General features: G+C 37.7%; 7 non-coding genes and 1 pseudogene across 7 annotated transcripts; all 8 read left to right on the forward strand.

Annotated features, from left to right (window-relative positions):
* Nucleotides 1-247: 247 nt before the first annotated feature.
* On the forward strand, nucleotides 248-366 carry LOC113090621 (5S ribosomal RNA). The gene has a single exon (XR_003287214.1). It is a non-coding gene; the product is annotated as a 5S ribosomal RNA (ribosomal RNA).
* A 6,388-nt stretch (nucleotides 367-6,754) lies between these two features.
* Nucleotides 6,755-6,873, forward strand: LOC113090618 (5S ribosomal RNA). The gene has a single exon (XR_003287211.1). It is a non-coding gene; the product is annotated as a 5S ribosomal RNA (ribosomal RNA).
* A 492-nt stretch (nucleotides 6,874-7,365) lies between these two features.
* Nucleotides 7,366-7,484, forward strand: LOC113090617 (5S ribosomal RNA). The gene has a single exon (XR_003287210.1). It is a non-coding gene; the product is annotated as a 5S ribosomal RNA (ribosomal RNA).
* Nucleotides 7,485-7,995: 511 nt separating this feature from the next.
* Nucleotides 7,996-8,114, forward strand: LOC113090615 (5S ribosomal RNA). Its single transcript, XR_003287208.1, has one exon. It is a non-coding gene; the product is annotated as a 5S ribosomal RNA (ribosomal RNA).
* A 362-nt stretch (nucleotides 8,115-8,476) lies between these two features.
* On the forward strand, nucleotides 8,477-8,595 carry LOC113090632 (5S ribosomal RNA). Its single transcript, XR_003287224.1, has one exon. It is a non-coding gene; the product is annotated as a 5S ribosomal RNA (ribosomal RNA).
* Nucleotides 8,596-8,819: 224 nt separating this feature from the next.
* On the forward strand, nucleotides 8,820-8,937 carry LOC113090628 (5S ribosomal RNA). The gene has a single exon (XR_003287221.1). It is a non-coding gene; the product is annotated as a 5S ribosomal RNA (ribosomal RNA).
* A 374-nt stretch (nucleotides 8,938-9,311) lies between these two features.
* On the forward strand, nucleotides 9,312-9,430 carry LOC113090616 (5S ribosomal RNA). The gene has a single exon (XR_003287209.1). It is a non-coding gene; the product is annotated as a 5S ribosomal RNA (ribosomal RNA).
* Nucleotides 9,431-9,791: 361 nt separating this feature from the next.
* On the forward strand, nucleotides 9,792-9,910 carry LOC113090629 (uncharacterized; annotated as a pseudogene).
* The last annotated feature ends 846 nt before the right edge of the window (nucleotides 9,911-10,756 follow it).

The following is a 10,756-nucleotide window of genomic DNA, read 5'->3' on the forward strand; positions in this document are numbered from 1 at the left end:
AATACCAGGTGCTGTAAGCTTTTTGGAAAATTTCACGAATTATATAATAATCTTTCATAAAAAAAAAAAAAAGAGTCAATGCCCGATCTCTGAATCTTAGCAGGTTTAGGTCAGGTTAGTACTTTTATGAGAGACTGCCTAGGAATACCAGGTGCTTTAAGCTTTTGGGTTTTCTTTCCTACTTATATAATGTACTGGCGATAAGATTGGCTGTTCTTTAAATAGCCCTCTCTTTGCAGCGGACTTCGCTTACGGCCATACCAACCTGGCTATGCCCGATCTCTTCTGGTCTCGGAAGCTAAGCAGGTTTGGGCCTGGTTAGTACTTGAATGGGAGACCGCCTGGGAATACCAGGTGCTGTAAGCTTTTTGGACATTTTTCACTTAGTATATAATAATTTTGCCAAAAAATAGAGTCAATGCCCGATCTCTGAATATTAGCAGGTTTGGGCCTGGTTAGTACATGGATGGGAGACTGCCTGGGAATACCAGGTGCTTTAAGCTTTTGGGTTTTCTTTCCTACTTATATAATGTACTGGCGATAAGATTGGCTGATCTTTAAATAGCCCTCTCTTTGCAGCAGACTTCGCTTACGGCCATACCAACCTGAGGGCGCTAGAGAGCTACAGGAAGTGTTGGCTGCAGTTGGGAGAGGAAGGCTCTCCTCCATTTTGATTTTTCTGTTAGTGTTTGTTTTGTGAGTTGTTTTTTTGGACTTTTAGTTTATTTTTTGTGTGTTTTTCAGTTTTAAACCACCTAACAGCAGCATTTTGCTGGCTGGAGGGTGGTTAATTTTTTATTTTTTTGTGTTTTTGTGCAATGGATGGATTATTGGCAAACGACACTGGACTGGCTGGAGAGAGACGCATGGCAAACGACACCGGACTGGCTGGAGAGACACGCATGGCAAACGACACTGGACTGGCTGGAGAGAAACGCTTGGCAAACGACACCGGACTGGCTGGAGAGAGACGCATGGCAAACAACACTGGACTGGCTGGAGAGCGACGCATGGCAAACAACACTGGACTGGCTGGGGAGAGACGCATGGCAAACGACACTGGACTGGAGTATCGACAACGAGCAGGACATGGTAAAAATCAAGATGCAAGATATACAATTGGTGAAAGGAAATACTTAAAGGAGGCGACTGTGATTGTGAATGTGGAGAATGTAAGTGAAGTGAGAGCTGTGGATATTATTAAAGCGGTGACGGACAAATGTGGATATGGTAAAATCTTAGCACTGAGGCCAAGACAAGGAAAGGAATATGAACTGACAATGGAAAAAGAAGAAACGTGTGATGAACTGACTGAGGGATTGTTAATTAAAGGAGTGAACTGTGAGATAAAGAAACTGCAAAACAGAGATTATGTTGTCTCTTTCATGCATCTGCCCGTCTACCTTGCTGATGAAGAGATTTTAAATAAACTGGAGGTTTGGGGGGTTTCCCCAATTTCAAAAATAAAGCGGCGTGTTTATCCGGGCACCAGCATCGAGGATGGGACAAGATATGTAAAGGCGCGGTTTCCGAAGGAGGTGGCCTCCCTACCGTACAGCACAAAAATAGAAACGGCAGAGGGTCCACAATACTTTCGGGTGATGCACAGCCATCAGGTGAAGACTTGTCGGCTGTGCATGAGCCCAGATCATGTGGTGAAGGACTGCCCGGAGTTTAAGTGCCATAAATGCGAGGAAAGAGGCCACTTCGCGAGAAACTGCAATGCTGTGACGTGCCCGGAGTGCAATTTGGTTTTAAATAAGTGTGAGTGTTGGATGCAGGGTGAGGAGGAGGAGCAGCAGCAGGTGGGCGGGCAGGTGCATGAAAGAGACAACGAGCAGCGAGACGTTGGAGAAAGGGTATGTGGTAAAGGACTGGAATTAAATAAGGATATAGAACAACAGAAAGAGTGTACCGAACCAATCATACAAACACAACAGGATGGGGGAATTTGGACACAGATGGATTTGACAGACAGCTTGCAAAATGCTTTGGATAATGTGGAACTGGTTGATGAAAGGAATAAAGTACTGAGTGATGCACAACAGGAGGGAATTTTATGTACACCGATGGATGTGACGGACAGTGTGCAAAAGGAGATGGACGGGATAGAAATTAATGATGCTACAAAAGAGTGTGAACAAGGAAAAGAAAATGAGGAGACGCAGGGGAAATCATCAAAAAGAAGAAGATCTGTAAAGGTAATACCTAATCTTGATACTGCAAGAAAAAGAATGCTTAAAGAAGATGGGATTGAGTGTGCAAATAAGTATGAGCTGCTAAAAGGTTTGGAGGAGATGGACTGAGTTTATGGGTTTTATGCATGTTTTTATATGTTTTATGCTTTTAAGAATTGTTACTTTTAATGCTAGAGGGCTTTCAAATGTAGGAAAATTTGAAAAGGTGAAAGAAATGTGTAAAAGAGAGGATGTGATTTTATTACAAGAAACTAACTGGAGGGAAGAGTACATGACTGAAATAAGAAAAAGGTGGAGTGGAGAGATTTTTTATAACAATGGTGATGGGAGGCTGGGAAGAGGTGTTGCGATCTTAATAAAAGAAAACTGTGGGGTATCATGTAAAACAATATATAATGACATAGATGGGAAATGTATTGCGGTTGAAATGGAGTATGAGGAGAAAAAAGTTATTGTAGTTAATATTCATGCGCCGACTGTAGAAAATGAAAAGAAGGAATATTTTAATGTATTAAGAGATTTTTTAAAAAAGCATAAAGAAGTTATTATGATGGGTGATTTTAATACAGTTTTCAGTAAATTAGAAATTGGTGAGGGAATGGTTTTTAAAAATGATAAAGGAAGAAAAGAACTGAAATTATTAATGGAAGAAAATAATATGATTGATGTATGGAGAGAAAGAAATGAAGAAAAGAAAGAATATTCAAGGAGGCAATTAGTAGGGAATTTTATGTGTAAGACAAGGATTGATTTTATTTTGTGTACAAGGAACATTGAAGGTTTTATTGGTAACATGGAATATGTAGAATCAAGCTTAAGTGACCATAAACCACTTTTTATACAAGTAGACTGGAGTTCAGTGAAAAGAGGGCCGGGTGTATGGGTTTTAAATGTAGAGGTTTTGAAGAATGAGGAGTATGTGTTAAGTATTAAAGAAATTATTGAAAAAGAAAAGGAGAATGAAATGTACAGTGAAGATAAAAGGATATGGTGGGAAAATGTTAAATATTTAGTAAAAAAATTCACAATAAAATATTGCAAATTAATACAGATGTGTAAGAGGAAGAAGGAGAGAGAAATAAGAGAAAAATTGGAAAAGGAATTAAATGACAATGGGAAAGATATACAAAAAATAAAAGAATTGGAGGGATTATTGAAAGACATGGAAGAGAAAAAATATGAAGGTGCAAGACTAAGGAGTAAAGCTAAATATACGGTGGAGGGTGAAAAATGTACAAAGTTTTTCTTTGATCTAGAAAAAATAAGAGGGAAAGCTGGAATGATTAAAGAAATAAGAGGGAAAAATGGTGTAGTGGTGGAAACAAATGAGGAAATATTAAAAGAAGTAAAAGCTTATTATGAAAATCTGTTTAGTACTGAGGGGTTGAAAGAAGAAGAGAAATTGGAGTTACTAAATCAAATAAAAACAACAGTAGGAGAAGTAGACAAAAAAGACTGTGATGAAGAGATAAGAGAAGAAGAGATAAAAAGAGCAATAAGTGAATTAAACAAAAATAAAAGTCCAGGTATAGATGGTTTGGGGAGTGAATTTTATATAGTTTTTAAAGATTTTTTAACCAGTATTTTAAAAGAAGTATATGAAGACATTTTTAAAAAAGAGGAAATGAATCAGAGAATGGGGATGGGATTAATAAAGTTGATATATAAAAGAAAAGGAGATAAAGTAGACCTAAAAAATTATAGACCAATTACAATGCTGAATACAGATTTGAAAATTTTAACAAAAGTTTTAGCCAATAGATTGAAAGAGGTAATGCCAACCATAATTAAAACAAATCAAGTGTATGGAGTAAAAGGGAAAGATATAGCGGATACAACTTTAAGTATAATAGATAGAATAAGATATATGAAAGAAAAAAGCAAAAAAGGATATGTTATTAGTTTGGATTTTGAAAAGGCCTTTGATAGAGTGGAGCATGATTATTTATTTGGAATTTTAAGAAGGTACGGGTTTGGGGATAATTTTGTCAAGTGGATTACAATTTTATACAGGGGAGCAATAACAAGAATACAGTGTAACGGTTTTTTAACAGAATGTTTTAAAATTACTAGGTCAATAAGACAAGGATGTCCATTATCGGCGCTTTTATATTCTTTAGTTGCAGAACCATTGGGATTAGTTGTTAAAATAGATGAAGACATAAGAGGGATAAACATTGAAGGAAGTGGGGGAAATGAAAAAATATTTCAATATGCAGATGATACAACAATAATAGTTAAGGATATAGAGAGTGTTAATAAAGTAATGGAAGTAGTACAGATGTTTTGTAGGGGATCAGGAGGCAAGTTAAATGAAGAAAAAACAACATATGTGAGATTTGGAGGAGTAAATGTTTTAACTGATTATTTTCATTTTAAAGAAACAAAAGAAATAAGGATTTTAGGTGTTCTAATGGGAAAAGATGAAAGGAATGTTAAAGAAAAAATGTGGGAAGAAATAGTAGGAGGAATTGAAAGAAGGTTACATTTTTGGAAATTGAGGACTTTAAGTTTAAAAGGGAAGGTTTTAATTTTAAATGTGTTAATGGTGTCAAAGTTGTGGTATGTTTTATATGTGACTGCTATGCCAGTGTGGGTGGAGAAAAGGTTGAAAAAATGTTTTTTAGATTTTTTATGGAATGGTAAACCGTCAAGAATTGCATACAGTACATTAATAGGAGAAGTAGGGAAAGGAGGGATGGGATTAATTGATGTTGAACAGAGAAAAAATAGCTTAAGAGTTAAAATAGTAAAAAAATATCTAGATGATGGTCACAAAGCAGCATGGAAAAAGACAATGGAATATTTTTTAAACAAATGTGGGGATTTTAACATGGGGGATGGGATTTTATGGATGAAAGCTAAGAATTGGATGACAGAAAGATTACCAGAGTTTTATAGAGAAATGTTTAGTGCCTGGGGAAAATTTTTAGACAAAGTTGAGTATGATCCACATGGGAGAGAAAACATTTTAAATCAACCTCTCTTTTTAAACAAAAACATTTTAAAACAAGACAAAGAATTGTTTTTAAAGAAATGGATGGATGTGGGGATAACAAGAGTGAGAGATGTTTTGTATGAATTTAAAGAAGGGTTTTTACCGACACAATTTATTGTAGATGCAATGGAGGAGGCAAAAGAGGATTACAGTGAACAAGAAATAAAAAATAAATATGAAATCATTAAAAATGCAATACCTAAAGAGTGGATAAAAAGAATAGAAATATGGAAGGAGAGCCAAAAGAGAAATGTATTCATGTGAAGTTTGGGGAAAAAATGTATGATTTTAAGGAATGTACTGTGAAAATGATTTATTGTGCTTTTAGAGATGATGTTTTTAAAGAGCCGATTGTAAATGGATACTGGGTGCAGAAATTCAAAGATTTAAAAAAAGAGTGTATATGGAGAAACATGACGGGGAAATGTGTGGAAAACAAATTGGAATGTTTGGAGTATTTTATAAGGCATAAAGTGGTTTTTACTGATGTAATTTTAAATAAAATAGGAATGGAAGAAAATGCTCTGTGTAAAGTGTGCCAGGAAGAGGAAGAGGGGATTTTACATATGTTTTTACATTGTAGAGACCTAGAGGACTTTTTAAGGAAATGTAAATGTTTAATCAAAGATGTGACTGAGGAGTGGGATGAAAATATAATGGAATGGAATAGAGTTGTCATGTTTGGTTGGGAAAAAAAGTGTAAAAACAAAAGTTTCATTAATCTGTGTGTAATGCTAATGAAAAGTGCAATATGGGACAGAAGAACTGTGGCTAAAAAGGAAAAAATTGTGTTGGATGTTTGGAGTGTGTTTAAAAGAAAAACAGAATTATATATCGAAAGACTGTATATTTACTTTAAAGGTGTAAATATGTTAGAATCTTTTTATGATGTTTTTACCCCAAAGGTCTGTTGTGTTTTAAAAGATTTAATGTGGAAGTTGCCAGAATGTGGAAGAGTTTTTTAAATTATCTATGTAAAGGAAAGAGGTGTAATGTAGAGATGTGTAAAGACGATGCTCTGTATTTTCTATTGATTGTGCTTAATCTATTGTATTTTATTGATTGAAATTTCTTAATAAAAAAAAAAAAAAAAAAAAAAAAAGGCTATGCCCGATCTGATCTGATCTCGGAAGCTAAGCAGGTTTGGGCCTGGTTAATACTTGGATGGGAGACCGCCTGGGAATACCAGGTGCTGTAAGCTTTTTGGAAATTTTTCACTTAGTATATATTAATTTTGCCAAAAAATAGAGTCAATGCCGATCTCTGAATATTTGCAGGTTTGGGCCTGGTTAGTACATGGATGGGAGACTGCCTGGGAATACCAGGTGCTTTAATCTTTTTGGACATATTTCACTTAGTATATAATAATTTTGCCAAAAAATAGAGTCAATGCCCGATCTCTGAATCTTAGCAGGTTTAGGTCTGGTTAGTACTTTTATGAGAGACTGCCTAGGAATACCAGGTGCTTTAAGCTTTTGGGTTTTCTTTCCTACTTATATAATGTACTGGCGATAAGATTGGCTGTTCTTTAAATAGCCCTCTCTTTGCAGCAGACTACGCTTACGGCCATACCAACCTGGCTATGCCCGATCTCGTCTGATCTCGGAAGCTAAGCAGGTTTGGGCCTGGTTAATACTTGGATGGGAGACCGCCTGGGAATACCAGGTGCTGTAAGCTTTTTGGAAATTTTTCACTTAGTATATAATAATTTTGCCAAAAAATAGAGTCAATGCCGATCTCTGAATATTAGCAGGTTTGGGCCTGGTTAGTACATGGATGGGAGACTGCCTGGGAATACCAGGTGCTGTAAGCTTTTTGGACATTTTTCACTTAGTATATAATAATTTTGCCAAAAAATAGAGTCAATGCCCGATCTCTGAATATTTGCAGGTTTGGGCCTGGTTAGTACATGGATGGGAGACTGCCTGGGAATACCAGGTGCTTTAATCTTTTTGGACATTTTCACTTAGTATATAATAATTTTGCCAAAAAATAGAGTCAATGCCCGATCTCTGAATCTTAGCAGGTTTAGGTCTGGTTAGTACTTTTATGAGAGACTGCCTAGGAATACCAGGTGCTTTAAGCTTTTGGGTTTTCTTTCCTACTTATATAATGTACTGGCGATAAGATTGGCTGTTTTTAAATAGCCCTCTCTTTGCAGCAGACTACGCTTACGGCCATACCAACCTGGCTATGCCCGATCTCGTCTGATCTCGGAAGCTAAGCAGGTTTGGGCCTGTTTAGTACTTGGATGGGAGACCGCCTGGGAATACCAGGTGCTGTAAGCTTTTTGGACATTTTTCACTTAGTAAATAATAATTTTGCCAAAAAATAGAGTCAATGCCCGATCTCTGAATATTTGCAGGTTTGGGCCTGGTTAGTTCATGGATGGGAGACTGCCTGGGAATACCAGGTGCTGTAAGCTTTTTGGACATTTTTCACTTAGTATATAATAATTTTGCCAAAAAATAGAGTCAATGCCCGATCACTGAATATTTGCAGGTTTGGGCCTGGTTAGTACATGGATGGGAGACTGCCTGGGAATACCAGGTGCTTTAATCTTTTTGGAAAATTTCACGAATTATATAATAATCTTTCATTAAAAAAAAGAAAAAAAAAAAAAAGAGTCAATGCCCGATCTCTGAATCTTAGCAGGTTTAGGTCTGGTTAGTACTTTGATGAGAGACTGCCTAGGAATACCAGGTGCTTTAAGCTTTTGGGTTTTCTTTCCTACTTATATAATGTACTGGCGATAAGATTGGCTGGTCTTTAAATAGCCCTCTCTTTGCAGCAGACTTCGCTTACGGCCATACCAACCTGGCTATGCCCGATCTCGTCTGATCTCGGAAGCTAAGCAGGTTTGGGCCTGGTTAGTACTTGGATGGGAAACCGCCTGGGAATACCAGGTGCTGTAAGCTTTTTGGACATTTTTCACTTAGTATATAATAATTTTGCCAAAAAATAGAGTCAATGCCCGATCACTGAATATTTGCAGGTTTGGGCCTGGTTAGTACATGGATGGGAGACTGCCTGGGAATACCAGGTGCTGTAAGCTTTTTGGAAAATTTCACGAATTATATAATAATCTTTCATAAAAAAAAAAAAAGAGTCAATGCCCGATCTCTGAATCTTAGCAGGTTTAGGTCTGGTTAGTACTTTTATGAGAGACTGCCTAGGAATACCAGGTGCTTAAGCTTTTGGGTTTTCTTTCCTACTTATATAATGTACTGGCGATAAGATTGGCTGTTCTTTAAATAGCCCTCTCTTTGCAGCAGACTTCGCTTACGGCCATACCAACCTGGCTATGCCCGATCTCGTCTGATCTCGGAAGCTAAGCAGGTTTGGGCCTGGTTAGTACTTGAATGGGAGACCGCCTGGGAATACCAGGTGCTGTAAGCTTTATGGACATTTTTCACTTAGTATATAATAATTTTTGCCAAAAAATAGACGTCAATGCCCGATCTCTGAATGATTAGCAGGTTTGGGCCTGGTTAGTACATGGATGGGAGACTGCCTGGGAATACCAGGTGCTTTAAGCTTTTGGGTTTCTTTCCTACTTATATAATGTACTGCGATAAGATTGGGCTGATCTTTTAAATAGCCCTCTCTTTGCAGCAGACTTCGCTTACGGCCATACCAACCTGGCTATGCCCGATCTGATCTGATCTCGGAAGCTAAGCAGGTTTGGGCCTGGTTAATACTTGGATGGGAGACCGCCTGGGAATACCAGTGCTGTAAGCTTTTTGGACATTTTTCACTTAGTATATAATAATTTTGCCAAAAAAATAGAGTCAATGCCCGAATCACTGAATATTTGCAGTTGGGCCTGGTTAGACATGGATGGGAGACTGCCTGGGGAATACCAGGTGCTTTAATCTTTTTGGAAAATTTCACGAATTATATAATAATCTTTCATTAAAAAAAAAGAAAAAAAAAAAAAAGAGTCAATGCCCGATCTCTGAATCTTAGCAGTTTAGGTCTGGTTAGTACTTTGATGAGAGACTGCCTAGGAATACCAGGTGCTTTAAGCTTTTGGGTTTTCTTTCCTACTTATATAATGTACTGGCGATAAGATTGGCTGGTCTTTAAATAGCCCTCTCTTTGCAGCAGACTTCGCTTACGGCCATACCAACCTGGCTATGCCCGATCTCGTCTGATCTCGGAAGCTAAGCAGGTTTGGGCCTGGTTAGTACTTGGATGGGAAACCGCCTGGGAATACCAGGTGCTGTAAGCTTTTTGGACATTTTTCACTTAGTATATAATAATTTGCCAAAAATAGAGTCAATGCCCGATCACTGAATATTTGCAGGTTTGGGCCTGGTTAGTACATGGATGGGAGACCGCCTGGGAATACCAGGTGCTGTAAGCTTTTTGGAAAATTTCACGAATTATATAATAATCTTTCATAAAAAAAAAAGAGTCAATGCCCGATCTCTGAATCTTAGCAGGTTTAGGTCTGGTTAGTACTTTTATGAGAGACTGCCTAGGAATACCAGGTGCTTTAAGCTTTTGGGTTTTCTTTCCTACTTATATAATGTACTGGCGATAAGATTGGCTGTTCTTTAAATAGCCCTCTCTTTGCAGGGCAAGACTTCGCTTACGGCCATACCAACCTGGCTATGCCCCATCTCGTCTGATCTCGGAAGCTAAGCAGGTTGGGCCTGGTTAGTACTTGAATGGGGAGACCGCCTGGGAATACCAGGTGCTGTAAGCTTTATGGACATTTTTCACTTAGTATATAATAATTTTGCAAAAAAATAGAGTCAATGCCGATCTCTGAATATTAGCAGGTTTGGGCCTGGTTAGTACATGGATGGGAGACTGCCTGGAATACCAGGTGCTTAAGCTTTTGGGTTTTCTTTCCTACTTATATAATGTACTGGGATAAGATTGGCTATCTTTAAATAGCCCTCTCTTTGGCAGCAGACTTCGCTTACGGCCATACCACCTGGCTATGCCCGATCTGATCTATCTCGGAAGCTAAGCAGGTTTGGGCCTGGTTAATACTTGGATGGGAGACCGCCTGGGATACTAGTGCTGTAAGCTTTTTTGGAAATTTTTCACTTAGTATATAATAATTTTGCCAAAAAATAGAGTCAATGCCGATCTCTGAATATTAGCAGGTTTGGCCTGGTTAGTACATGGATGGGGACTGCCTGGGAATACCAGGTGCTTTAAGCTTTTTGGAAAATTTTCACGAATTATATAATAATTTTGCCAAAAAAAGAGTCAATGCCCGATCTCTGAATATTAGCAGGTTTGGGCCTGGTTAGTACATTGGATGAGGAGACTGCCTGGGAATACCAGGTGCTTTAAACTTTTTGGAAATTTTTCACTTATATATAATAATTTTGCAAAAAAAAAAAAAGTCAATGCCCGAATCTTGAATCTTAGCAGTTTAGGTCTGGTTAGTACTTGGATGAGAGACTGCCTAGGAATACCAGGTGCTTTAAGCTTTTGGTTTTCTTTCCTACTTATATAATGTACTGGCGATTAGATTGGCTGGTCTTTAAATAGCCCTCTCTTTGCAGCAGTCTTCGCTTACGGCCATACCAACCTG

The sequence above is a fragment of the Carassius auratus genome, unplaced genomic scaffold (genome assembly GCF_003368295.1).
Source record: "Carassius auratus strain Wakin unplaced genomic scaffold, ASM336829v1 scaf_tig00057442, whole genome shotgun sequence".
In the NCBI taxonomy this organism is placed as follows: Eukaryota; Metazoa; Chordata; class Actinopteri; order Cypriniformes; family Cyprinidae; genus Carassius; species Carassius auratus.